Source organism: Halichoerus grypus, chromosome 2 (genome assembly GCF_964656455.1).
Source record: "Halichoerus grypus chromosome 2, mHalGry1.hap1.1, whole genome shotgun sequence".
NCBI lineage: Eukaryota > Metazoa > Chordata > Mammalia > Carnivora > Phocidae > Halichoerus > Halichoerus grypus.
In genome coordinates, this window is record NC_135713.1 from 7,386,449 (window position 1) to 7,410,895 (window position 24,447).

Here is a 24,447-nt window from a genome sequence, read left to right on the forward strand (position 1 = left end):
AAGCCCCACATCGGGCTCCCTGCTCAGCGGGAAGCCTGCTTCTCCCTCTCCCACTCCCCCTGCTTGTGCTCCCTCTCTCGCTGTGTCTCTGTCAAATAAATAAAATCTTAAAAAAAAAAAATGAATTACAATAAAGAACCAAGGTTTAAGACAGTCTCACTCGCAACCCTAGAGGAGGTTTATCAGAACCCTTGTGGGTCCAACAATGAACTGAGTAGCAATGAAATCAATGCCTCGAAAAGAAAAGGGAAGCCAAGTCATCTTGCAACCACGTACCAAACCTGACCAACGAGAGGGTATCAGGTAGGTGTAAGGAGAAGCCCACTACCACTCTCCAGAGCTGCAAAAGCAGGGGACCATGGCAACTGATGACAGGAGAAATAGGATGGAACTTGAGGAGTCCACTTTTAGATTTCTTCCATGATCCCCTAATATCCAGTGGATACTAGAGCTTAGTAGGCATTCAACAGATAACTGTTAAATGAATGAATATTGGTTCTAGAGCCCCAGGATCCTTGCAGCACTATGGTGTCAGTCCACTCACATGAGCCCAAGGCCTTATCATTCAAATATCCTCAGTTCTGCAAAAAGTCAGAACTTCACCTTAACACTTAGTTTCTGGGTACGCCTCTAGGCAAATCAGCAGATCTCACTAGATGGCTTCTTTTCAAATGATCCATTTCCTCATTCATTGAAGAAATGAATACACTGTTGAATAAGACAAGGTGCTTCCAATCATGGACCTCACTGGAGTAGACAGAAAACAAACAAGATATATATTAGAAAGCATTATTATTTCAAATACGGTAAGAGGGAGGGGGGAACTAAAGGCAGAGTGAGAAGCAGCAGATTTCTCATGGGCATGGCAATGGGTTCTTTCCGATAGGACATCCAGGAACAGACCCTCTGGAGAGGCAACATCCAAGGGACCAGGATAATTAAAAAGAAAATTAATTCCATGGAATCTGGAAAGAACTTTAAAAGAAGCCTTAAGAGGGGCGGCTGGTTGGCTCAGTTGGTGGAGCTTGCAATCCTTGATCCTGGGGTTGTAAGTTCGAGCCCCACGTTTAGTGTGGGGATTACTTAAAAATAAAATCTTAAAAAAAAAAAAAAAAGTCATACCATTTTACCCCCCCATAACCTCCACCACAATGCCCAGCCCAAAACTCACAATCATTCACTCATTCAATCTTCCATTCATTTACTGTCTCATTCATTCCTTCGACAAAAGGATACTAAGGATTTACAGGACACCACGCACTGTGGCAGATGATAATAATGTAATAAATGGTTGTTGCTTGATGGAAGAATCATGTGAATTTGAACACATAAATTCTCCAATACTGGACAGATTTTGACCTACAAAATGGCAATTTCATATGATTCACCCGTGATGTTTTAATTCTGGATTGGTAAGCCCAAACTACTAGGAGGTAAATAACATGTTTTAGAAACTTGCTTTTTCAGTCCTTCGTAACTGCTCATTTATGCATCCTTACAAGATTCTCGTACTTTCAGTTGCAAAGGAGTCTCATCTCTGGGTTATGGGATATTTTGAATGAATCTTTGTTAGCCTTGTTCCATTTATAATTAACGGTTGAAATAAATGAAATTGAATGTTCTTAAATTTATACTTCAGACCCTTCTTCCAACTCAATGCAAAGTTTACAATATTTTCCATGTATAGCTATACATCAGCATCCCTTCCACTTACCCCCCAACTAGGATTTCAACCTAAGACTATCTTTCCAATCCCTCAGGAGAGAAATGCTGTAAAATATAATTTCCAGTACCAATTCAAGAAACCCAGTTAAACAAGTTTGAAACATATTTTTGATAACAACCATTCACACAAACACACAAAATTGCCAAATAAACTGAATCATAATCCATTCAGTCTACCGTGCCAATTCCAACAGACCCACAGTCAGAAGCTGCTGTTGTCTTAAGTCATTTAATGTCACTCCACATTCCGAGGCCATGAGTATCATATACTGTCCTTCCTCATATTAAATATTAAAAGCTAGAAATATTCTGGGTTCTCTCCGTTGCCATTGATGGCTCTTTAATTCATGAACTCATCCAAACCCTTATGGAATTCATGTACAGTAAATAATTATAATAGATTCTTTAACTCTTGAGGTGACGCACATTACAGTTGGGTTTCCCACTGTGTGACATACTCCTGCAGAGAGTCAGAAGTGCATCACATTCAAGAGACTTCTGATGTGGTAATAATGATTAATTCCTCTCCTCTCCATTATTCATTATGATACAAAATTGGAATAGGTCTTGTTCCCAGTTTACACTAAATCAAGGTGAAACATTCTTCCTACAGCAGAACTAACTTTTGTGTCTGGCTGATTCAGGAGCCAATGTCAAGGGAGAAAACTCTCTGTCGTTGCAATTACTTGTGCAATATCATTTCTCACTATTCAGAATCCAGAGGAAAAATATCTCTGATGTACTGGAGACAAACAGCCTGATGAAAGAACACGAGAACACCCAGCTCTGTAACCTGAAAATATTCTAGTCCAGTACCTGTGTCCCAGGTACTGGACTAGAATATATAATCTAAAACCAAAGCTAAATTACCCTACTAATACCCAGGAATCCCATGATTTGAGAGGCAATTATGACAAATAACAGTATGCAACCAAATGCAAACAATACTATCTTCCATCAAAATGTATTTCTCAGGGCACCTGGGTGGCTCAGTCAGTTGGGCATCCAACTCTTGGTTTCGGCTCAGGTCATGGTCTTAGGGTCCTGGGATCAAGCCCCACATCAGAGCTCCAATCTCAGCATGGAGTGTGCTTGAGATTCTCCCTCTCCCTCTGCCCCTCCCCCAGCTCATGCTGTCTCTCTCTCTCTCTCAAATAAACAAATCTTTTTTTTAAAAAAGTGATTCCTCTTCCCACTTGCTCTTCTTTGCACTAACAACTTGTTCTCTCTTAGGCAGGGATTTAAGTTGGAAGAATCTGGAAACCTTCTTCACATTGTATGGAGATGGATGAAGGCTAAGGGGTATTCATCAGTCTTAGGCTCCTGGCATCAAAGTTAGAGGAGTCACAACTGTGGCTGCTGGAAGAAACAGGAGCTGACAAATCCCCCGTCTCCCTTGTTTCACAGCCTAAGAGCAGAACTGATTCTTCTCCATTCTGCCCAAAAAACAAACAAGTTGCAGAAAGTTTACTTTCATCTGACTTCAGCAGAATCAAAACACCTTCATAAGTAAGCATTTCTTTTTATATAAAATTGTATTTTAGGAACTGTTTCCATATCCCAAATCTTTCAATCCCCCAAAGAATCCTGAGTAGAAGCCAGGCAGATATTCCTACTTTGCAAACGAAGAACTGGAAGCTCAGTGCCCTGAAGGGACTTATCTAGAGTCAACTGGGCAGGAAGTGATGAATCCTGATGAATCCAAAGGCAGAAATCCTGGTCTTCCGATTCATTTTTTTTTTTTTTTTTAGATTTTATTTATTTATTTGACAGAGAGAGAGACAGCAAGAGAGGGAACACAAGCAGGGGGAGTGGGAGAGACAGAAGCAGGCTTCCCACCAAGTAGGGAGCCTAACACTTGCTCAACGCGGGGCTCGATCCCAGGACCTCGGGACCATGACCTGAGCCGAAGGCAGACGCTTAACAACTGACCCATCCAGGTGCCCCAGGTCTTCCAATTCATAATCCAGTGTTGCTTTTCTTTTTTCTTTCTTTCTTTTTTTTTTTTTTTAATTAGGTGTCCGTAGTAACTGAGCGGTCTCAATGCACACAGAATGGATCTGAAAGGCAATGTTCACATTCAGTTCTGCTGCCCTGTGTACAGGATTCCGGAAAAACCGCAAGAAGACCCTAGTCCCTTGCCAGCAGGAGCACTGTGATGCATTCCGCTTCTCCTTTTAAGGCGTTTTAAATTAAAGGAAGCCTTAGACACTATCTCTTTCTGTTCCACTCATAATCAAATCCTTTCAATGAAAGCACCAATTTGGTTTCGTTGCAGATTATTTTAATCTATTTTTGAAAGTCATATAAACCAAACCTGAACAAATATGTTCCCCTGCATGTGCTTCCTGAATTTCAGTCAAAGTTTTTCGGTAATTAAGCATTTTTTCCTAGAGTGTTGTGAATCAAATAGTGTTCTGTGCCAAAGCAAGAAAAGCATTAATGAAAACAAAGAATAAAATGAAGCCAAGTTCAAGTAGTAAAAATGGTCTGCCTTATTCCATCAAAATGAGATGCAAAAGAAAAATATGCAAATGAGGATTAACCTTAAGTCCAGTGTTGTCAAGGTGCAATGTGACTTCTCCCACTCAAATTTTTTAAGAAAATCAATCTCCCATCTTGAGAACTAAAAAAAAAAAAAAAAAGAAAGAAAAGAAAAGAAAAAGACAAAAAAAGAAAGAAAAAGAAAAAGGAAAAAGAATCACAGTCCCCTGCATTAAAGGCGTGTTTTAGGAAATGTAAGGACTTGAACAATTTACTCTTAGGACATTATTAAGCTGGAGAACCACACTATCTTTACAGTAAAAGAAAGAAATAAGCCAGAGAGAATTCTATCACTCTGTTTCATCCAAGAAGGTGTCAAATCCTTGACATTCCATCAAATTTCTTTAAAAATGAATTCCTCTTCTTTCTAGAATATCCTAATCATATCAAATAAAAAATATGCACACACTATAGTTGCCTTCCAGAAAAACCTCAGCCACTGAGGACACCTACCTATGTCTGGGAGGAGAAGGAGCAGAGGAGGGAAAGGTTCAGAAGGACATCATGTCCTCAGCAAAATTTACAATCTTTGATTGTACAACATCGTGGCAGGAGGAGCTCCTCACACAAAACAGATGGTACAGCACACAGCTGTGTCATAAAATGCCAAGAAAGTAACGAATCACCAGTCCCATCGATTCCCACAGCTTTTCCAAACAATCTATACTCCAGAGTCAACGCCTAAATTTTTTTGCACTTTAATTCTTCCTTTCTTTGAATCACTAAAGCTACTACAGTTTCATACCGGCCTCTTATACTTTGGGATATTAATTTTACTTTTAAAAACACAAGGCACTTAGGCCAAAAGCTTACTAATATGGTGGAGTGGCACGTCAGTTTCCTATGAAACCAATTACTGCTGAAACCAATTACCACGAACTCGGTGGCTTAAAAAACAACTCCAATTTCTTCCCTTGCATTTCTCCAATTTCTTCCCTTGTACTTCTGGAGGTCAGAAATTTGAAACGGGTTTTTCTGCCATGACACCAACATTTCCCCAGGACCACGATCCCTCTGAAGGCTCTAGAAGAGAATCCTTTTCCTAGCCTTTCCAGCCTCCAGAGTTATGTTCTTGCATCCCTTGGCTGGGATCTGCTTCCAGGCCAGCAGATCAGCGTCTTCAGATCTCTCTGCCCCACCTTCACTTCTTCTTCTCCTCTCTGACTCTAGCAACTTCCGCCATCTCCCTCTTCTAAGGCCTCTTGTTGATTACATCCAGAAACCACGTGGAAAATCCAGGATAACCTCCATCTCAAGACTCTTAACTTACTCACATCTGCCAAGTAACATGCACAGGTTTCAGGGACTGGGACAGGACTGGGCCACCTTTCTGCCCACACAGCAGTGGATGTTTACCATGCAATACCTAACACTCCAAACTATTCCTGGATCCCCTTTACAAATGGGTATGTGCTTTCTAAGAATCCCTCATAACGATCAGCATTTTGAAATCTTTGGCTAGTTTTTTTTTTTTTTAAGATTTTTATTTATTTATTTGAGAGAGAGAGAGAGCACAAGCATAGAGGAAGGGCAGAGGGAGAGAGAGAAGCAGACTCCCCGCTAAGCAAGGAGCCCAACACAGGGCTCGAACCCAGGATCCTGAGATCACGACCTGAGCTGAAAGCAGACGCTTAACCTACTGAGCCACCCAGGTGCCGCTGGTTAGTTTAAATTCCACTCGAACTTAAACATCAGCCCTGTGTATTATGAAACTCTTGGAGAAAAATTACAGGATGGGATCCCGTGATCCCTTCATTCTTATAACAGAGATGTTGAAAAGCTTAAAATTAGATTCCTCAAAATGTTTTCCTCCCACACTCAAATCATATTTTTATAACAGCAGTCAAAATCTAACTCAAAATTGGTTCTATATCTCAAGTTTAAAAAATTAAAAGTTTGCTAATTTAACATCAGCCTGTGCGGTCGAATTGATTAACCCACTGCCCAAAGACATTACAGTCATGGGACGTAAGAGGAAAAGTAATCATCTGAATGTGATCATGGGTTATTCTGGGTACAAAATAAGTAATCGGACATTTAAGCTCAGACCCTTGGCTATCTTCAAGGTACTGCTGGGCTGATTAACATATTTTTAACTAACAGGTCAGCAAAAATAAAATTTTTCAGTTTTAATTTTAAGTTATTTCAGCAAAGGTCAAATGAAACAACCAACTTCGGTGTGACCCCCTCCGCAGCCCCCAGCTCATTCCAGAAGGTCCGGAGCTGGTCTCCCACAGCTCGGGCTGATGGATGAGCTGTCCCCACACCCCACCTGCTGAGGAGCATCTGAAAGCCTGTACCCACCACACAAACTCTCTCCCCCTTCTCCATCACCCCCGGGACGTCCTTCTGGTGGCATTTATTCTATTACAGCAAATGTCCCTGCCCCTCAGATCGCTCTGCTTGTCCCTGGTGACACGCTATCCTGTAGTTATGGTCTCAGTTGCTTCTGGAACAAGAACTTCATCTTTTCAACTCTGTGCTAAGCTCTGGAGGGCAGAAGACATACATTCTGCTCAGAGCACCTGTCCTGTCCTGCAGCTCCTGGAACAAGGCTATCAGAGGCAGAATCCCATTCAAGTTTCTGGCTCTTACCTGGATGCCAAGTTATAACGTAATTGTCGTTAGCTTAGGGGACAACTAACTGAAATTATAAATAAAGTATATATGACAGTGATTAGAATATAACTCCTGCTCCAAAAGGAAATGAGTCCCCCTCATCCAAAATATGTTATGTATCCTGTGGTCTCTAATGTTTAGTAAGATGAATAATGTTGTTGATGACAATAATTAACAATGATAATACATACACACATAGTATACACCAGGAACAGTTCTATGTGCTTTCCTACATTAACTCATACACTAATGAATCCTAAAAAAAAAAAAAGAATTCATAAAGGATAAGCACTATGATTTGCATTTTACAGATAAAGAAACTGAGCACAGAGAGGCTAAGTCACCTGCCCAATGTCACACAGCTAGTAAGTGGTAGAACCAGTTCCAGACAATTGGGTGTCCAGGATGAATGCATTTAAGTGCTATCCTATCCATTTCTTTACTTACCACAGTTAGCACTGGCACGTAAAAAAAATTCTAGGGGTTGAAGCTAATGAAATAAAATATAAGTAGCAAGAAAAGACACGAAAGAACAGAAGATTCACTTGTAAGAGAAGTCATGGATACAGATTTACACTCATCCTTATTACAAATACAAAACTATAAATGCCTCAATACAAAAATGTTAGCTTTAAAAATAAATAAAATTCCAAAATGTTCTTTCCCGAAAATTATATTTCAAATTACATCCACCTACATGCATAGATTTATAACAGGGTTCTTTAAATAACGTGAAATATAAACATTTTAACTCTAATTCAATTTTTAAAATATGGCTTAAACACTCTTCAGGAAAAAACACATATTATTTTTAATGTCAGGTGTGACTACTTACAGATTTCTAGTCCTATCGCTGGGGAACCCTAGCCTCACCAAGCTGAGGTTTCCATCTCTAGAAAGGGCATAGAGCAAGGGGATATGCTCGTCTCTAAATGGCAGTCCAGTAGGAGGTAAGCAGCGTGCAAGACAAGGGTGCAGAATCCCCCTGCAGAATTTCAGAGGACTTCTGTGACTCTCCTCCCAGGGCAAATGTATTCCTGTCATTGGGCTTTGCTTTATTTACTGTGCTTTGCAGATCCCACACTTGTTACAAACTGAATGTTTGTGGCAACTGTCTGAAGCAAGTCTCCTGGCACCACTTTGCCAATAGCATTTGCTCACTTTGTATCCCTGGGTCACATTCTGGTCATTCTCGAAATTTTCAAACTTTCTGATTATTAATTTATCTGTGCTCAGTGACTATGACTCACTAAGAGCTCAGGTGATGGTTAGCATTTTTTAGCCATAAAATATTTCTTAATGGAAGTATTTTTTAGACAACATTATTGCACCCTTAATAGACTGCAGTACGGTGTAAACATAACTTATAAATGCACCGTGAAACCAAAAATTTCATTTGACTCAGTTGACTGCATTATTCGCTTTATTGTGGTGGTCTGAACCGAACCCTTCACATCTCCACGGTATGCCTGTATTTCCTACTTAATTTCTCTCTTAAAACAGCCTTTCCCAGTTCAAGGACAAGGAGGGCTCCTCTAGAACCCACGACCTGAGCAGGGCACCTTGTAATTCAGGAGATGGACACAACGTCTGCACCGGCCAGGCCGGTCCTCACAGAGGTTGCCAGCTGGCTGAGCCCCAGCCGGGCGGACGACAGCCACAAGGCTGCAGACTGCCCATCCTTCCTCCCACACACCCCACAAAATGGAGTCCTTCCTTCCTGCCCCCAACTTCCAAAGGATGGACGTCTAAAACTTCATGTTATCAGGAGATGTGCATCCCACATGGTACATGGGAGGACACGATCTCAAAACCCACTAGTCCATCATGCAATAAAGAATTGAGCAGAAACTTCTTTAAAAGTTGATGGGGGGGGGGGACACCTGAGTGGCTCAGTCAGTTAAGTGCCTGCCTTGGGCTCAGGTCATGATCTCAGGGTCCTAGGATCCAGCCCTGAGTTGGTCTCCCTGCTCAGCGGGGAGTCTGCTTTTCCCTCTGCCTCTGCCCCTCCCCCTGCTCGTGCACGCACTCTCTCTTCAAACAAATAAATTTTTAAAAATCTTTAAAAAAAGGCGGGGGGGGGAGTTGATATAGAGCAGCTTTCGTGACCGTACGAGTGTGCGCAAGCTTTTCTTGAGGTCCTTGATGTAAGTGTGAAAATGCATGCCTGCTATGGTAACAGCAACAGGGGGCTCCGCAGGAAACTCGGGAGAACGTGCACTGTCCCCAATTAGTCCCCGATCATCTAAGAACTACACAAACAGAAGAGCTTTCAGGCACTAATGAAATGCGACAGATCGCATTCCTCACAGCCCTGCTCAGTCCAGGGCGCGACAGAGCTAAGCAGACAATAACCCAGAATTACTAGCTCTCTACTTGCTGCCACTTTTCAGGTCAGATTCCTGAGCAACAACTGATCAGACAGAGAGGGAAAAGAAAACATGTGAATGGCAATATAAAATCTGAAAATAATCATAGGAATTTCATTTCTTCACCTGCCAAAAACAGAACGCCAAGAATCCAGCTGGTGCAGAGAGCCAGTCAACCTCACTGCTCCCTCAGATGATGTCCCCGGGGCCCCACAGAAGAACTGTGACGGGAATTTGGTTCTCTTATTAATCCACCTGCTCCTTTCTTAGCGATAGTTATTTGAGACTTGTGAATTCGTTATAAAAACAATCTCTGTTCTGTCAAACACAGTACTCATACGTTCCATTCAATTTAACTGAACAAATCTATTAAACATCTACTCTGTGTAAAACATCACGCAAGGCACTGCAGAGGACCCGCGGCTGGACTTGACCTCAGCCCTGCCTTCAAGAAGGTGCGCACGCGCACACACCACTCACACTGCACACACCCCTCCAACATACACATACCACACTCACACCACACACTCACACACACACCCCTCATACACACCATATACACATACCACACTCACACCGCACACACCCCTCCAACATACACATACCACACTCACACATACACATACACCACTCATACACACTATTCACATAGGACATATACATACAGCGTAACCAAGCACCAACAGAAAAACAAATTGTGACACCTGTTGATAACTGCCATGTATTTTTCTAAATAAACAACAGTGAGACTCAGATGAAATTTTGCCTAGCCTGCTTACTAAAATCTACGCAGGAGGAAAAAGGAATTTTCTCCAAGGTTTTTAACAGCTCTGGAGTTTTGTGCAGCATAATCCTGGCTACTCCAAGTGGGGCCCCCAGGCCCCTGACATCAGCATCACCTGGGAGCTCGTTAGAAATGCAGAATCTCAGGCCTTGCCCTGCCACCATGGATCAGCATCTACAACTTTACAGAATCCTCAGCTCTTCTTCACGTCCATACCTTTAGGCAGGAGAACAGCCGTGGAATAAACACACCAGGAGTGTAACCATGAGTCAAAAGAACCACTTGTTGTAGTTCACCCTTTCAAACTATTGACTATAATTAATTTCTATAATTAATGAAGCTTGCCCACCAATGACTTGGAATCCTTTGGCTAAGGGGATTAATATAATTAATCTGTGAAATGGTCAGTTTTCGTGCACCAGAAAAACCTATAAAGTTTACCAAGTCTACTTTCCCAGCTCATTATGAAGAAAATAATGTCACAAAAGAATCTAGGGGCTGCACCTTACCAATAAGCTGACTCCCTCCAATCTAGTTTCCTGTAACCATAGCAACTCAAATTTGCAGCCCAAGAACACACACCAAAAAAGCAAGCAAACTAACACAAAGGAGTTTTTCCCCTTCTGTTCATGGTTTATGGTAGCAACAGGTGAGAAAGGTCGAGAAAAGCAATGATTTGCATCATCACATAAAAAAGAAACATAAGCAGTTACTATGGAAACCAGACAAAAACTTCCAAAAAGACCTGTAATTTACAAAGGGCAAAGCAACTCTATTTCAGTCACAAAAAAATTAGCTATAGGCAAATTCCCAGAAATAGCTGAATTTGCGGAAGACAGTAACACAAACATTTTATTCAAGCACCATCACCGATTGTGTGGTTTGCAGTGGAATTGTTAAATTATGCGTTAGAACAACCGGGTTATTTATGTGTGACTCAATCTAGATCTTCATGTATTCTGAAGATATAATGGCCCTTCCTTAACTCAGCTAACTCCTTAGGTGAAAGGCACATTCCCGAACAACTCCTGAAGGTCACTAGAGTGGCTTCTCACCAATTTTCGAGACTTAAATTCAAGTTAACTCCTAAAATATCCAATTTACACCTTAGGAAGACGAATGATCTCACGACCCTGCCTGTTACATGTTTACTAAGCCGGTCCTCTGTAGATTTCCTATGTAAAGATCAATATACATTTCCACAGTATTTACAGAGAGAAAATAAAGCAGGAAAGCTTAAGCCACGAACGCCAAACCACCCACTGCCTAGCGATGTCCATCCAGCTTCAATGCTGGAAACGGCTTCCCCCCACCCCGTGTATTTCTGTAGATTTGTCTACTTATCTGTTGGATGCTGTCTCTTGCTTTCAGACCAGATATTACTTTTACTCTTTTTTTCGGAGCAGCTTCTGCACTCCCTGATGCTTAATGGATGCCCAAAAGGAAAAAATGACCGCTCTACTAAAAACAGAGAGAGATACTGAATCACAAGAGGAGGTAAAAAAAATTTTGTAAATATGAGTCTCAATGATATTTTTATAGCCCAGAATGACATGTTTATCTTTTACCTATTTTTTTCACTCCACACCAGAGTAGAAAATATTTTTTGAGCTTGATAAATGAAGGCTCATTCGGGGGCAGCTGCTATTTGAATTACTACTCTCAGGGTTAAATTAATAACAATGGCATATTATAGACACATAAATATAAAGTTGAGCTCCATTCTGCATAACGTATTTATGTGAGTTTTTGCCTCATTTTGTGTGGCTGTGTTGGGTTCCCTCCTTTCTCTGTAAAACATGTCACTGCTAATTATCACCGTCTTATTAGGCACTGACAGAGTGTGCAAATAAAAGCTGACATTGTTTGCACAGCCCCTCCTGGTCACGGCTTTTTTTTAAAGTAACTGTCCTACTTTCAACTCAAGTCTAAAAGAATTCCAAAACATTTCCAAATTAAATGTTTGCATTCTACTTTGCGCACAGCACATTGTTGATGGGTTAACCACAAAAAAATTAAGTTCGATACTACTTTGCACAACATTAGAAAAGGACAATGCTCCTGAACTTTCCATCGTTGGACTATATTTGCAAAGTGAGAAAAAGCTTCCCATCACCGAAATGCAAGAACATTCTGAGCTAGCTGCTTGACCACACCAGTGTCCTTTTCGTTTGGTGTTAATTCTCTAATTTGTTCTTTTATTTTCTCTAGCCACATAATTAATGCTGAAAGAAGCCTTTTCAGGGTTTACCACTCAGCGCTCTATGTCTTAGAAGAGGAAAAAGTCTTTAGATATGTTTCCAATGGCCGTGCATGTACTAAAGCCAAGGACTAACAAACCAGAACTACAAACAACCACAAAATCCACATAATTAAGTGTTGAAACAAGCTAAGACCCACACTAAGACCATACTAAGACCGTAGTCAGAGAGCTAAGACCATACTAAGACCATGCTAAGACTGTTAAGATCATGCTAAGACCACGCTAACGTTGCAGGATTTTGTGTCCCCTTAGTGCCCGGGTTCTTGGTCACGCCTCTTGGAAGAATGAAAAGGTAGACCAGACGGAGAGTGGTGGGCAGCAAAGCAAAGTTTACTGAGCAAGAGTATAAAGCTCCCAGAGATGGAGGGGGGGCCTGAGAGGGTTGCTCCTGGAGTTTCTAAGTTTAGGAGTTTTTATGAGCTCTTTTGAGGAACATTCTTAAGCAATCAGGGTGTGCTGAGTCATGCCAATCAGGGCTTTGGTCACGTATCTGTCTACCTATTAGGTTCATGTCTATGTGCTGGTGGTCTTTTTTTTGCTGACATCTGAGGGCTTAGGTCTTAACTGCCCCTCGCCCGCGATATTGACAAATGCTTTTGTGGTTCATTGTCTTAGTTTAGGACGTTTTGCAGAAGTCATTTCTGCAAAGGCTGCAAAGCAGAATGTCAGTGTGGTCCAGTCTACGCTGCAAAGCAGGATGTCAGGGCTGTTTTATTTTCGCTGTCCTGACTCTGTAGTTTCTTGCTGGGGACCCTGGCCCTGACTACCTGACTGTCCAACTAACTCCTAACACCAAGACCATACTAAGACCCCACTAAGACCAGCTAAGACTGCTAGGACAGCTAAGACCATGCTAAGACCACACTGAGACCAGGCTAAGACAAGCACGCGCTGGTTTTTCAGGCCTGTAAATCCAACTGAATTTCAGTGCATTCTATCAGATCACTGTTGCATTTTAATACATCATTTATTACCTCGATTACATGACCCCCTTCCTTCTGCTACAACAGTACGTTTCTGATGGACTCTGATGCATTTCCCTGCTTGAAACCCATTTGAACTCTCACAATGTGCCTCTGCAAATACACATGCAGAAAACGCAAGTTCAGACCTTTGTGGAGAAAAGTGCTGGGGGAAAGCAGGGTGTCATCAAACCCCACAGCTCTCAAAGCAGAATCCTGTGAGAAAAAAGGGCAGAAAAAAGCCAAGTGCCATGGGTGCCCCTGAATGGTACCTGGAGAAGGCCCATCCCCATGGCCTGGCACCAGTCTTCATTCACCCCAAAATCACAAGCTCCGAAGTAGAGGGCCATGGTCTAAATGCCGTGACCTTTCTTCCTGCAAATCACTCATTCGTTTGCTTTTCATTCAATGTTTTTTGAGCACCTACTACGTGCCAGGCACCTCTTCAAGGCCTGAGCACCCAGCGGAGAAAGCACACTCCCCACCCTCCTAGGGCCTGCCCTCTGGTGAAGGAGACTTCAAGCACACAGACAAACTTACCCAGCATGCCCATGGGGAACACAGAGCAGGACAAAGGGCAGCACAAGTGGGGCGGGGAGGGGGCAAACAGGCACAGAGCTGACCTCTGGAAGGAGGGGCCTCTGGAGCGAGCACAGGGAGAAGGGGAGCCAGAGGGGCTGGGGTGAGGAGGGTGGAGCGGGCAGGGAGGGGCCGGTGCAGGGCAGGGCAGGGCTCACACAGGACCTACAGAGCCTCCTGTCTTTGGAGGACGTGTTACACCACATTTATATGACCTCAGCCACCTCAAAACTGTCAAGGTCGTCAAATACAAGGACAAGACTGACAGTGAACAGCCATGAGGAACCTAGGACAAGACAACTAAGTATCATGTGGGATCCTAGATGGGATCCTGGAACAGAGAAGGGACGCGGAAAAGGGGGACACTGAGGAAGTGCATATGGAGTCCCTACTCGGGTTAATAACAACGTACCCATGCTGGCTCTCACTGTGGCCCACGGACCACGCTGACCTAAGATGTTACTTACCAGGGAAGGATCCGTGTGCACAGCATACGGGAACTCTCTGCAGTAGCTTGGCAACTTGTCCACAAATTGAAAACAATCCTAAAAAAATTTTTTTTAATTTATTTTGCTTAAAATACACAAAGGTCCTCTGTCTAGAAATAATGATTCTGGAATACAAACTAAAACAAAAAATAATGGTAAATTTGCAACAACGCTGGAGGCCAATTATTCAGGATTTAACACCTTTCTGCATACTCCTGCCAAGTGGTTTATCAATCCCATTTGAGGCCTCAAAGCCAGCCCAATCCATTTCTTTGTAACTCTAAATGATTAAGGTTTTTGTTTTTGTTTTTGTTTTCCCCTCACTGATCCTCATTCTTTGCTCAGGGGGCCATGAGTGACAAAGAAAACCTCCCTCCCTTGTCAACAGTCCATCCAGTCCTTGGTGAGGAAGATCTTCAACGCAAGTACTTCCTTACCTTCACCGAGCTCTGAACTTCTCTGCACCAACAGTGTGTGTCGATGTGCCCCTGGGGTGTCCATGGTTGTCACCCTCTCCAAGGAGGGCACCTGGCATCCTCCAGGGAGGAAGTGACAGGTTAGAGTGCCTGCATGACGTCCCTGCAGGGTCGCAGATATCTGAGGGGATGCTCAGGTCACTGCTGCCACACCTGTCCCCAGGACTTCCTTCACCTTCCCTAGGGGTCCAGAGCACCCTGAGTGCTCCACGTGTTCCCTGAGGACCAAGACTGTCTGGGACTCCAGAATGCAGGCTCAGGCAGCCTCTCATCGTTAAGTGACCCCAACTGCAGGGAGGGAAAGGGAACCCTCCCAACAGACCTCACTTCCTCCCTTCTGTGGCACCTTCCCAGCCTACCACAGCATCTACATGCACGGATTACTCCATAAAGGGTGCTGACAACTTCCGGGGAGAAAGGCGAGATTGGGCTACCATGAGAAGTGATCTCAAGCTTCTGGAGCAGCCGGGTTACATGTACAAGAGAGAAAATGGGGCAAAGACCACGAGCAGGGAGCAAATAAAGGGAGGTGGGTTGTGAACGATGCCTCATTCTCCTAAAGGGTTTTAATTCCTGGACTTCCCAAATGAACAGCTTTACCCTGGAAAGTTGAACCATGCCTGTGAGGTTCATCATTAACTATGAAATTAATACTACTTAGCAAAAATGAAATCTAAATTTGGTCTCCAATAACTAGTCTTAATATAATTCAGCTTCTTCCTTTTATGTTTTATGTTTTAGTTGTAGAGTTTCTACACAGTTCTTGATGGAGCTGGTCTTCAACTGCAATTGAATTCACACAGCCTTCTGCATAGTTTGGACGGATGCAGCTCCTAACACTACTGAAACAGCTTCTTGGAGGTATTTTTTTTCTTTTCCAAATTATTACACACATGCATATCTGGAGCTTAAGTAAGATAAAGATATAAATAATTTTACAAGATAAAGCAATTAGTAAGCAATAAAGGTGATTTGATTTATATAGCTAATACAAGAATGTTTAAAATCCATTATAAGCTGAAAAAAAATCTGTTCTTTATTTAGATAAAACGGGAATTAACTCTCCCACTCAAGAGGAAAATGAAATTGATAAATGAAACATACATAAGGGAGCTGGGTAATCGCCACACTGAGTCCCCACAAAGGACAGTTATGACTTGAGTAGAAGAAGTAAATGAGACACACTGGCTGTGGCTCACTATTTTAATTGTCTAAACGTCGCCTCTTTTTGCAGAGCCTTATCTTATCACAGTCCCGTTAGAGATGTAAGCTCCCGTGCTATTATCTCTCTTAAAAAAGGTGGTTTCAATTTCTAAAATGACAAGCATAATCATGCTCACGAATCCCATAAAAAATGCAGGGATGGTAAGCGTTCATAAAGTGAGAAACCTTCATAGTATATTTTTCAAATCTCAGCTGTAAATGCCAGCACTCTGTATTATGTAAAACTGTTCACAAAATCTCATAAATCAAAACCGTTAAACACAATCTATGTTAAGCATCTAAATTATTACACAAATGTAGAAAAAGATATAAGGAGGGACCAAAGACAAGGGGACTGTCACTGATCAGTCATCAATGCCACATCAAACCACCTCCTGGGGCACTTTCTCATGGGTCTGGAAGAAGCGGTTCACAGGCAAACTGAAATCAGCAAATGTTTACGGAGCACTCAAAAACTTAACTCTCCAGTCTAGGTCCGAAGCTAGGAACTCGGGACCGCCCGTAGGGACAGAAAAGGTCTCTATGGACTGCCAGCTTCTGTCTGGATGCCAGCTAGAGCCAGCCCCGATGCCTGGCACTCTGCATCACTCCCTTACAGATGCTATAACTGGGCTGCAGAGTGGCATGGTGCCCCCCCAAAACTCGTGTCTACCCGGAACCTCAGAATGTTCTATTATTTGGAAATAAGGTTTTTTGCAGATGTAATTAGCTAAATTAAGATGAGATCATTCCAGAATAGAGTGGGTCCTAATCCAGAGACTGTGTCCTTCTAAGAAGGGACCCAGGGATAATGCCACATGGCGACGGAAGTGAAATCCAGAGTGATACATCTACAAAGCAAGAACACCAAGGACTGCGGGAAACCACCAGAATTTGGGAAGAGGCAGGGAAAAGATTCTGCCTCAGAGCCTCCAGAAGAAAACATCCCTGTTGTGTGTGTGGTGGTAGCCCTAGGCAACAGGTGCAGAGGGCAGCAACCACAACCACAACAATAATAATGAACATCCCCTTGGTCACAGTAAGGGACCCAGCAAATCTCAACTGCTATTAATGTAATTATACATTACAGACATACAGACATAAACACTTTCTCGGGTAACCGAGAGAATATTTAATAAACCCCAAATTGTCTTTCAAGGAAGGGATTTTGAGTTTAGGGTTCTGCATTCTAAACATGTATTTACTGCATGACCAAAATATTTCAGGGTTTGACTTAGGCACCAGAGAAGCATAAAAACAAGCTAATACCAAACACACAGAGAGGGAGAAGAAGAGAGATATTGATGTATTCGGAGTAGACATGAGACACACATTCAGATGATAAGGAGATTCACAACAAGGTATACAATAGATTACACCGAATCACATGAAACTTCCCATAGTTGACCGTTTTCGAACTACAAAAATAGCTATGTCATATGCTTTAAGCCAAGGGTCAAAAACTATGGCCTGTGGGCCAAGTCTGGACCCCTGCCTATTTGTTTAAATAAAGTTTTATTGGAACACAGCCCTGTCCACTCCTTTGCATGCCCCGATGGCTACTTTCATACTACAACAGCACTGCTTAGCAGTCATGACGCAGACCATGTGGCCCTCAAAGCCCAAAATATTTGCCATTCAACCCTTTACAAGAAAACTTTGTCAACCCTTCATTTAACCTAGTGTTTGCATCCAATGACTTGCAATGACAGCAAAGGCAACAGAATTTCAGGAGCAGGGCAAGACCAGTGCAGTGCATTCCCTAGGAGCCCAGGCTGGAGCTGGGACTTGAGAAGGAGCTGGATTCTGAGCCCGAAGGTACCAGGATTCTTCAAGCGAGGGCAACAGATAACACTGGTTGTGCTGGCCTTCGGGCCCCAAATGCCAGGAGAACCCCCAGTCACTGAGACAACCCAAAATGCCCCCCCACACCTTGCTTCTAGGCACTGTCTTTGCTGAGACTCCTCAGGAAATGGAATGAGAATGAGAAAAGTTCGGGAAGGCTTTCAGAGAGGTTGAAATTCTTGGCACAGCAGACTGAGAAATGGTACCTTTTTCCTATAAGCATGAATCAATAGAGGGGCGGGAACACAGTATGACAGAGGCGCTGTTTCTGGAAGAGTGAGTTCTAGAGATGTGAAATAATTGAATCTAGAGCAAAAACTGTACTGTTTGGAGTATCTATCCTTGTGGTCCCTTATAGGGCCATATTATGGAGAAATAATCACTCCAAGGATTGAAATAATTATAATTTTTAAAATTATGGGGAGTTCCCAAGAATTGGGAACCCCTTTGGGGTTCATAATAACCAGGAAAGTAATCAAAAAGAGCATTTCTTTTCTCATTAGAAGCCACACATTTCATCCAAAATACGACCTGCTATAAAACTTATATTGTACATTGAGTTGCAAAGTTCTTGGTACCAAATGCTTCCCAAGTTCATATAAATACTGAAAGGACGGGGAAATGCACCTGAGCCAGGACAGTCCTCTTCAATTAACTAAAAGCACACGAAAAACTGGGATAACAAACATTTAAGTTCAGGATGAAGCTAGAAGGCCAAGTGGGATGTGTGTGTATAAACCAATAGGTAAACAGATATTTGTGTGTTTATGTACCCGAGACTAAGTATATCTCAGACCCCATTTAGGAGGGCTGTCCCAGGATAACACAGTTTACTGATTTTATCAAAACTGATTCCCAGCACATACAGGTGTCTTAAATCATGTCAACCAGCTGTCCATTACCCAGCAAAGACATGAGCTTGCGCACCAGGAACCGTCTAGCCTAGAGACTCCTGATTTTCTAATGAAAATACTGTCAGCCTTCAGTTACGCTCCAGAGGCAATTTCTTTCCAGGGAGCCATCAGTGATGGAAGGTCTGGATGCCCTGGGGCAGCCTGATTTCAAGCTGTGAGTTCTCGTCCTGGTCCCTCCTCATTGGTGGTCCGCCAGGGGATTGCAATCCGATGGCCAGGATTCTGGTCTGGTTTCAGCACATGATCATATTTCCAGCCACAGGACCTGCTTCACCCCTGCTGAGCGTTATGTGACTTATGTGACTCCCAAACAATGTATAACCGATCAGAGAGGGTTGTCTGTGACTTCAACGAGACAAAGCTCTTTACTGGCATTAGGAAAGATAATGGAGTTCTTAACTTCTCACATTCTTCCCCTTGCTGGCAGGAGCAGCTATCAAAAAACCAAGTGAAAAAGGACGTCAGGGCTATCATTCCGGGGGTGGGATAGCCAGGGTTCTGAGGGACTCAGGCCGCACTCTATTTGGGTATCAGAACAATGAGAGGATTGATAATGGGGAAGGAAACCGAAGGCATAGTTCTGAGGCCTGAGCCAGCTCAGCTACCAGCTCTAAGCCTCCTGGGCTGGGTGGAGGGAGCATTTTCCAGTTCTGAGAACCGAGAGGGGCTGTGTAGAGGGCCCCCCTGGTGGGCACTGAGGCCTTGGTGGAAGGATGTGACCAGCCATGCACACTCCTCAGGGCACAAGCCCTCCTTCATCCCCTCCAGGGCTCCCATAGGAGGAAGCCAGCCAGAAGCAGAAGGCTAGCAAGCCCAGGATGCCGTTCACGCAGCTGAACTTCCTGCCTGGAGAAAGCTCCAGAAAGGATCTGCAGGGGAAAGCAGAAGATACCCAGGACAAACAAACAAGAAATCACCAACCGTGGGGTTTTGTGTTTGTTTGTTTTACTTTTCCCTAATGTCAGGAGAGATTTGCTTTTTTGCAAAGTCAAGCAACAATTCCCAGCCCTGTTTTTATTTTTGGCAAATTCCTTTTTCTTCTCACCTCCCTCCCACGGCTCTGTGGGCCTTCCTGTGCAGGTGACCTAACAGACAAGCCGATCCAAGTGCATCGTGCAATATGCTTCTGGGTAGAGGAGGATGTTAACCCGCACCTGGGCTTGTCTAGAGACTTTCTATTCACGACACAAATACTTGCTAACACTACAGGGCGCTCACAATGGAGCAAGCAACTCACAAGCATTCAGTCTGGTATCCACAGAACGCCTACCGGCAGGAACTGCTCTTTTAGAATTGAGGAGGGGGGGGGCCCAGAGAGATTGAGACATTCCCCAAATTCTCACAGAACTGAGCTACAAATCCGGCCACTCTGACCCAAAATCTACTCTGGTAACCGCTACACTGACGCTGCCTCATAAGCATATTGAAAAGACCCGTAAGACTTTGATATTTAAGGATATCCTGCAACTAATCTTCATCATGGAGTAAAAATAAATAAATAAATAAATCCATTTTAATGAAAAAAAAATCACTCATTTTGGAATCTGTAAGTCCAACATTTGGATGTTGTATTTGCTGAGGTACCCATGTGTTGGCTTCCACATCCTGTCGTTGCAGAGATGACGTCAAGGATGACTGACCTTAGCAAGTGATTACACATCTACTCTGTCAGTTCCTACACACTGAACATGAGGAATGGTGCGGCAGATGGTATTTTTCCACAGACGGCCTCCACACACTCCCCCCTCGCACATGTCCTTCTGCAGCGTGCCTTGGCACTGGCCCATCCCTACGCACTCGATTTCTCCTACCCAGGAATCTGGGCAAAGCCCGGGGGCCGCCGTGAGTGACAGAAGACGGCGCACGTAGCCAGTGCCAGTGCTGGGCACGTCCTTAAATGGCCCGGAAGCTCGTGTTCCCTTGCTTCTTGAAGCTCATGCCTTCATCTAAGAGGAGGGAGGCCACACGGAGGGACCCTCTGGCGCCAGACGTGTGAGGGAATCCATCTGGAACAGCCAGCCCTGGGAAGCTTCTGACGAGGCCCGCCCCAGCCACGTGACAGCCACCGCACGAGGGACCCAAGGAGAACCACCCGGTTGAGCCCAGCCCCCCGGAGGACTGAGGCAGAGAAGAACAAATGAACGTCCTTGGCCACTAAGTTACGGGATAACGTGCTGCAGAGCCATAGATCATGGAAACAAACAAATGTATCACGTCACCTACAGGTGACCCTGAAACATGGGTTTGAACAGATTTTTGTTGGTAACTACAGTACAGGACTGTAAATATATTTTCTCTTCCTTATGACTGTCTTAGTAACATTTTCTTCTCTCTAGCTTACTTCCTTCCAAGAGTATGGTATATAATACATACAACGTACAAAATGTGTTAATCAACTGTTTATGTTATTGGTAAGGCTTCCGGTCAAAGGTAGGCCATTAACAGTCAAGTCTGGGAGAGTCAAAAGTTATATGCAGATTTTCGGCTGTGGGATCACTGTCCCTAAGCCCCACATTGTTCAAAGGTTTATTATATTTACTTTTGAGAAGAGAGCAAGGATACCCGGGCCGTAGAAATAAGAGAACTACATTACACTATACTACTATATTCCCAGGTATTCAAATAATTTAATCTGGGAGCCAGGCACCTATAGATTCCAGGAGGACCCAGATCTAGAGGTCTGGCAAGGCCTCTGTGCTTAGGTATTTCTCAAGCTACAATGATTATACCTGCAAGTCTTCGTTCTTCCAGAAATCCCCAGAAAGAGGCAGAAGGGCAGCATTCTGAGTTTTGAGCCTGTTGGAGCACTCTCTGCAGATGGCTCTGGCTCGGCCGAGTCTCCCCCCCAGTTCTGAAAGCGCAACCAGCTGTCAACTAAGGAACAACCTAAGGACGGCAGCCAGGCCTTGGGTGAGAAGAGCTGCCTGCCTCAGTATGCCAATTCTGCTCTCATTGCTTCCAACCCCACGTTACTGGAGCAAAAGTCCCCACAGCATCTCGCTGGCAGCCAGGCCTGGCAGCACCTTTCTGAGAGGTCAGGATGCCACTCGGCCGGCCCTGTGAGGCAGCCTGCCTCTGCCTGGCAGCTGAGAGCTCCCTCTCCCCCTCTCCCCTGCCTGCCCCCCCTCCCCCCCCCCCCCCCCCCCCCGCAGCAGCATGGCTCCTCCCACCAGCTTCAGGATATAGCACTGTGGCCTTCATTTCATGCTAAGCTACTGAACCGAAATTACCACTAATACACTTCAGTTAAAACAAAATAAAACACGCAAGCTCTTTACGCCAGGAATATTCCAGACATTGACCTACAGGCCCCTGCCAACGTTATTAAGCCATCTATTAAACTAGCGCCAGCATCTTTTTTTTTTTTTCCAAACTATAAAGTAGTAACGTGCTTTCAAATACTGGCCTCCTCCTCCTATTTCAATCCTTATAAAATTCCATGGGTACGGTACATTTGAAAGTAACTATGAAGTTAGCCTTCGATTATCATTCATTCTGTTTAAAGCTCTTCAGCAAGAAGGGGAGGTGGGGATTGAGAAAAAGAAGTTCTTTTTGGCAACCGGATGTATGGCTAAGACCTCCTTCTGCTGCTTCAATACCCAGATCCTCGCTGCTCCCACCCCGCCTTGGATCATCTGGAACTGGGGTCTTCAGAATAGTTATCTGGAACTCAAGCACCATGAAACCCAGAGGGTGTCAGGTTCAAACAGACTCAGTAGAGCGTCGACACGGCCAGCAGCCTGTGTAACCTCTGACGAGACAGTGGCTTCAGCTCCTCCAAAGTCAGGGACACAGCCGGGAAGACAGAGAGGTGCTCAGGGGCCCTGGCTCTGGGGCCGGGAAGTCCGCATGCGCAGCAGGTGAGCGGCCGGGGTGCGGAGGCTTGTTCCCTGACTCTGCTCCAACGCCAACTCTCCTGTCCACATCCCGGGCCTCTTCCATTTCAGGAAAGGCAGATTTTCTTCGCCTGACCGCAAAGTGCATTAAACACTGGAAAAGGCAGTCCTGCGGCGGGGGTGGGTCATGCGACTTTGTCCTGGAAACCATCGGCAAACGCACCGCACGTCTGCAGCCCTGCGAGACAGTGAGCTGGTCAAACAGGGGTCTCGGCATCCAGCTCCCCGACGATCCCACGGGGATGACTATAAACTTCTCAAAGATCCGGAAAGAAGTCCATGAACACTTAGATCCTTACTTACCTTGAAGCTCCCGATTTTCTACTCATAGAGAAGGACGTCAGAAGACACCACACCCCTTGCTGCAAGTGCTCGGACAGGGCGGCTGGGCATCCTGGGCAGAGGGGACCGACCGTGAGTCCAGGCCACCGGGCATGCACCTGCCCAGCCTTCACGCTCCCTGAGTCCCGGGAGGTGAGGAAGCTGAGCCAGGGCACAAGACAAGAGCACTGTTCCAACTGTGCCCGTGACCGACTCCTCCACGGGCTATCACGGACCTCCTGGTGCGGGGTTCTAGACAATCCTCAGTGTCTGAATGAGCCTGAAGCATCGTTCAGGTTCTCGAAAACACGCACCAAGAGAGCAGAAACTCTCTGTCCTGTACACTCCGTATTCCCAGGGCAGGGCAGGGCTCTGGCACAAACGGAGTTCCTGATCAGCATGTTCTAGCTGCCCAAATGCTGCCTTTCATCCTTGGGCTCCTCTGGACTACAGGAAAAGTAAATAGCCCACATTATAATGGAGCCCCTAGCTTCGCCCTTCTTTAAAAGCATTAATAGATCACCATCTCTCTGTGAGGGTTTAGAAAAGACCCTGCCTGGAGGCAAACACCGGACAGCTTCACTATCTTCCAAATTCTAGAATTCTGTGGAATGGTTTTATCAATTAGGAGGCCCTCAACCTTCAACAAATATATTGGATGCTGTAATTCAACCAAATGCACTGCCCTTCCTTTGAATCAAACCAACCTCCCATCTACCATGTCAATTTGAATTAAGATAAGAGGAAAGGGGGGCTCTTGATTTGAGCGTGGAGCCTGCTTGAGATTCTCTCTCTACCTCTGTACCTCTCCCTCTGCCCTTCCCCCCCGCAAAACGCCTACATGCTCTCTCTAAAAAAAAGGACAACAGATAAGGTTTGTCAGAATAAAACTATTAAAAATTAGCCCATCCTCTTGTAAACCACGGATTATTTGACAAGCAAAAACAAAAACAACAAAACCTTAAGGAAAAACAGTCGTCGGCGATCACTGCCAAGGACAACTGTATATTGCATATATATTTAATAATGAAGTGTTTCTCTAGACATGGGAAATGGCAAAATAATTCTTTCAAAACAAATTGGTCATTTGGCTCTCACATGATTGGGGGCAACAAGAGTTAAGAGATCTTTTCAGGAGGGTAACTGTCTCTCTCCTTTTTTCCAGAGATGAAAGGCCATTGTGATAAGCAAGCTTTCCCTGCCCTAGGGGTTGCCCTTTGACCTTCTTTTCATGTAAACAAAACAGAAGAGGGAAAAAAAAAATCTCAGCTGTTCACCTTTATGCCCCACCAATAAAACAAAAATACCTCATTAAGTTTTTAACTGTCCTCATCGCCAAGAACCTGTCATCTTTCCAATAGCCTGAACTGTTGCCAATTTTATTCAGCACCCACTTTGCCTAGCACCTCAATCCATAGCTTCCAACCCCTTTGCTCATCACAGTGAGAGGTTATCCTTT

At 44.1% G+C, this 24,447-nt stretch overlaps 1 protein-coding gene across 7 annotated transcripts in view; it reads right to left on the bottom strand.

Moving 5' to 3' along the window:
* Positions 1-24,447, bottom strand: part of SEMA5A (semaphorin 5A) — a 479,512-nt gene that overhangs the window by 441,631 nt on the left and 13,434 nt on the right. The window lies entirely within an intron of this gene.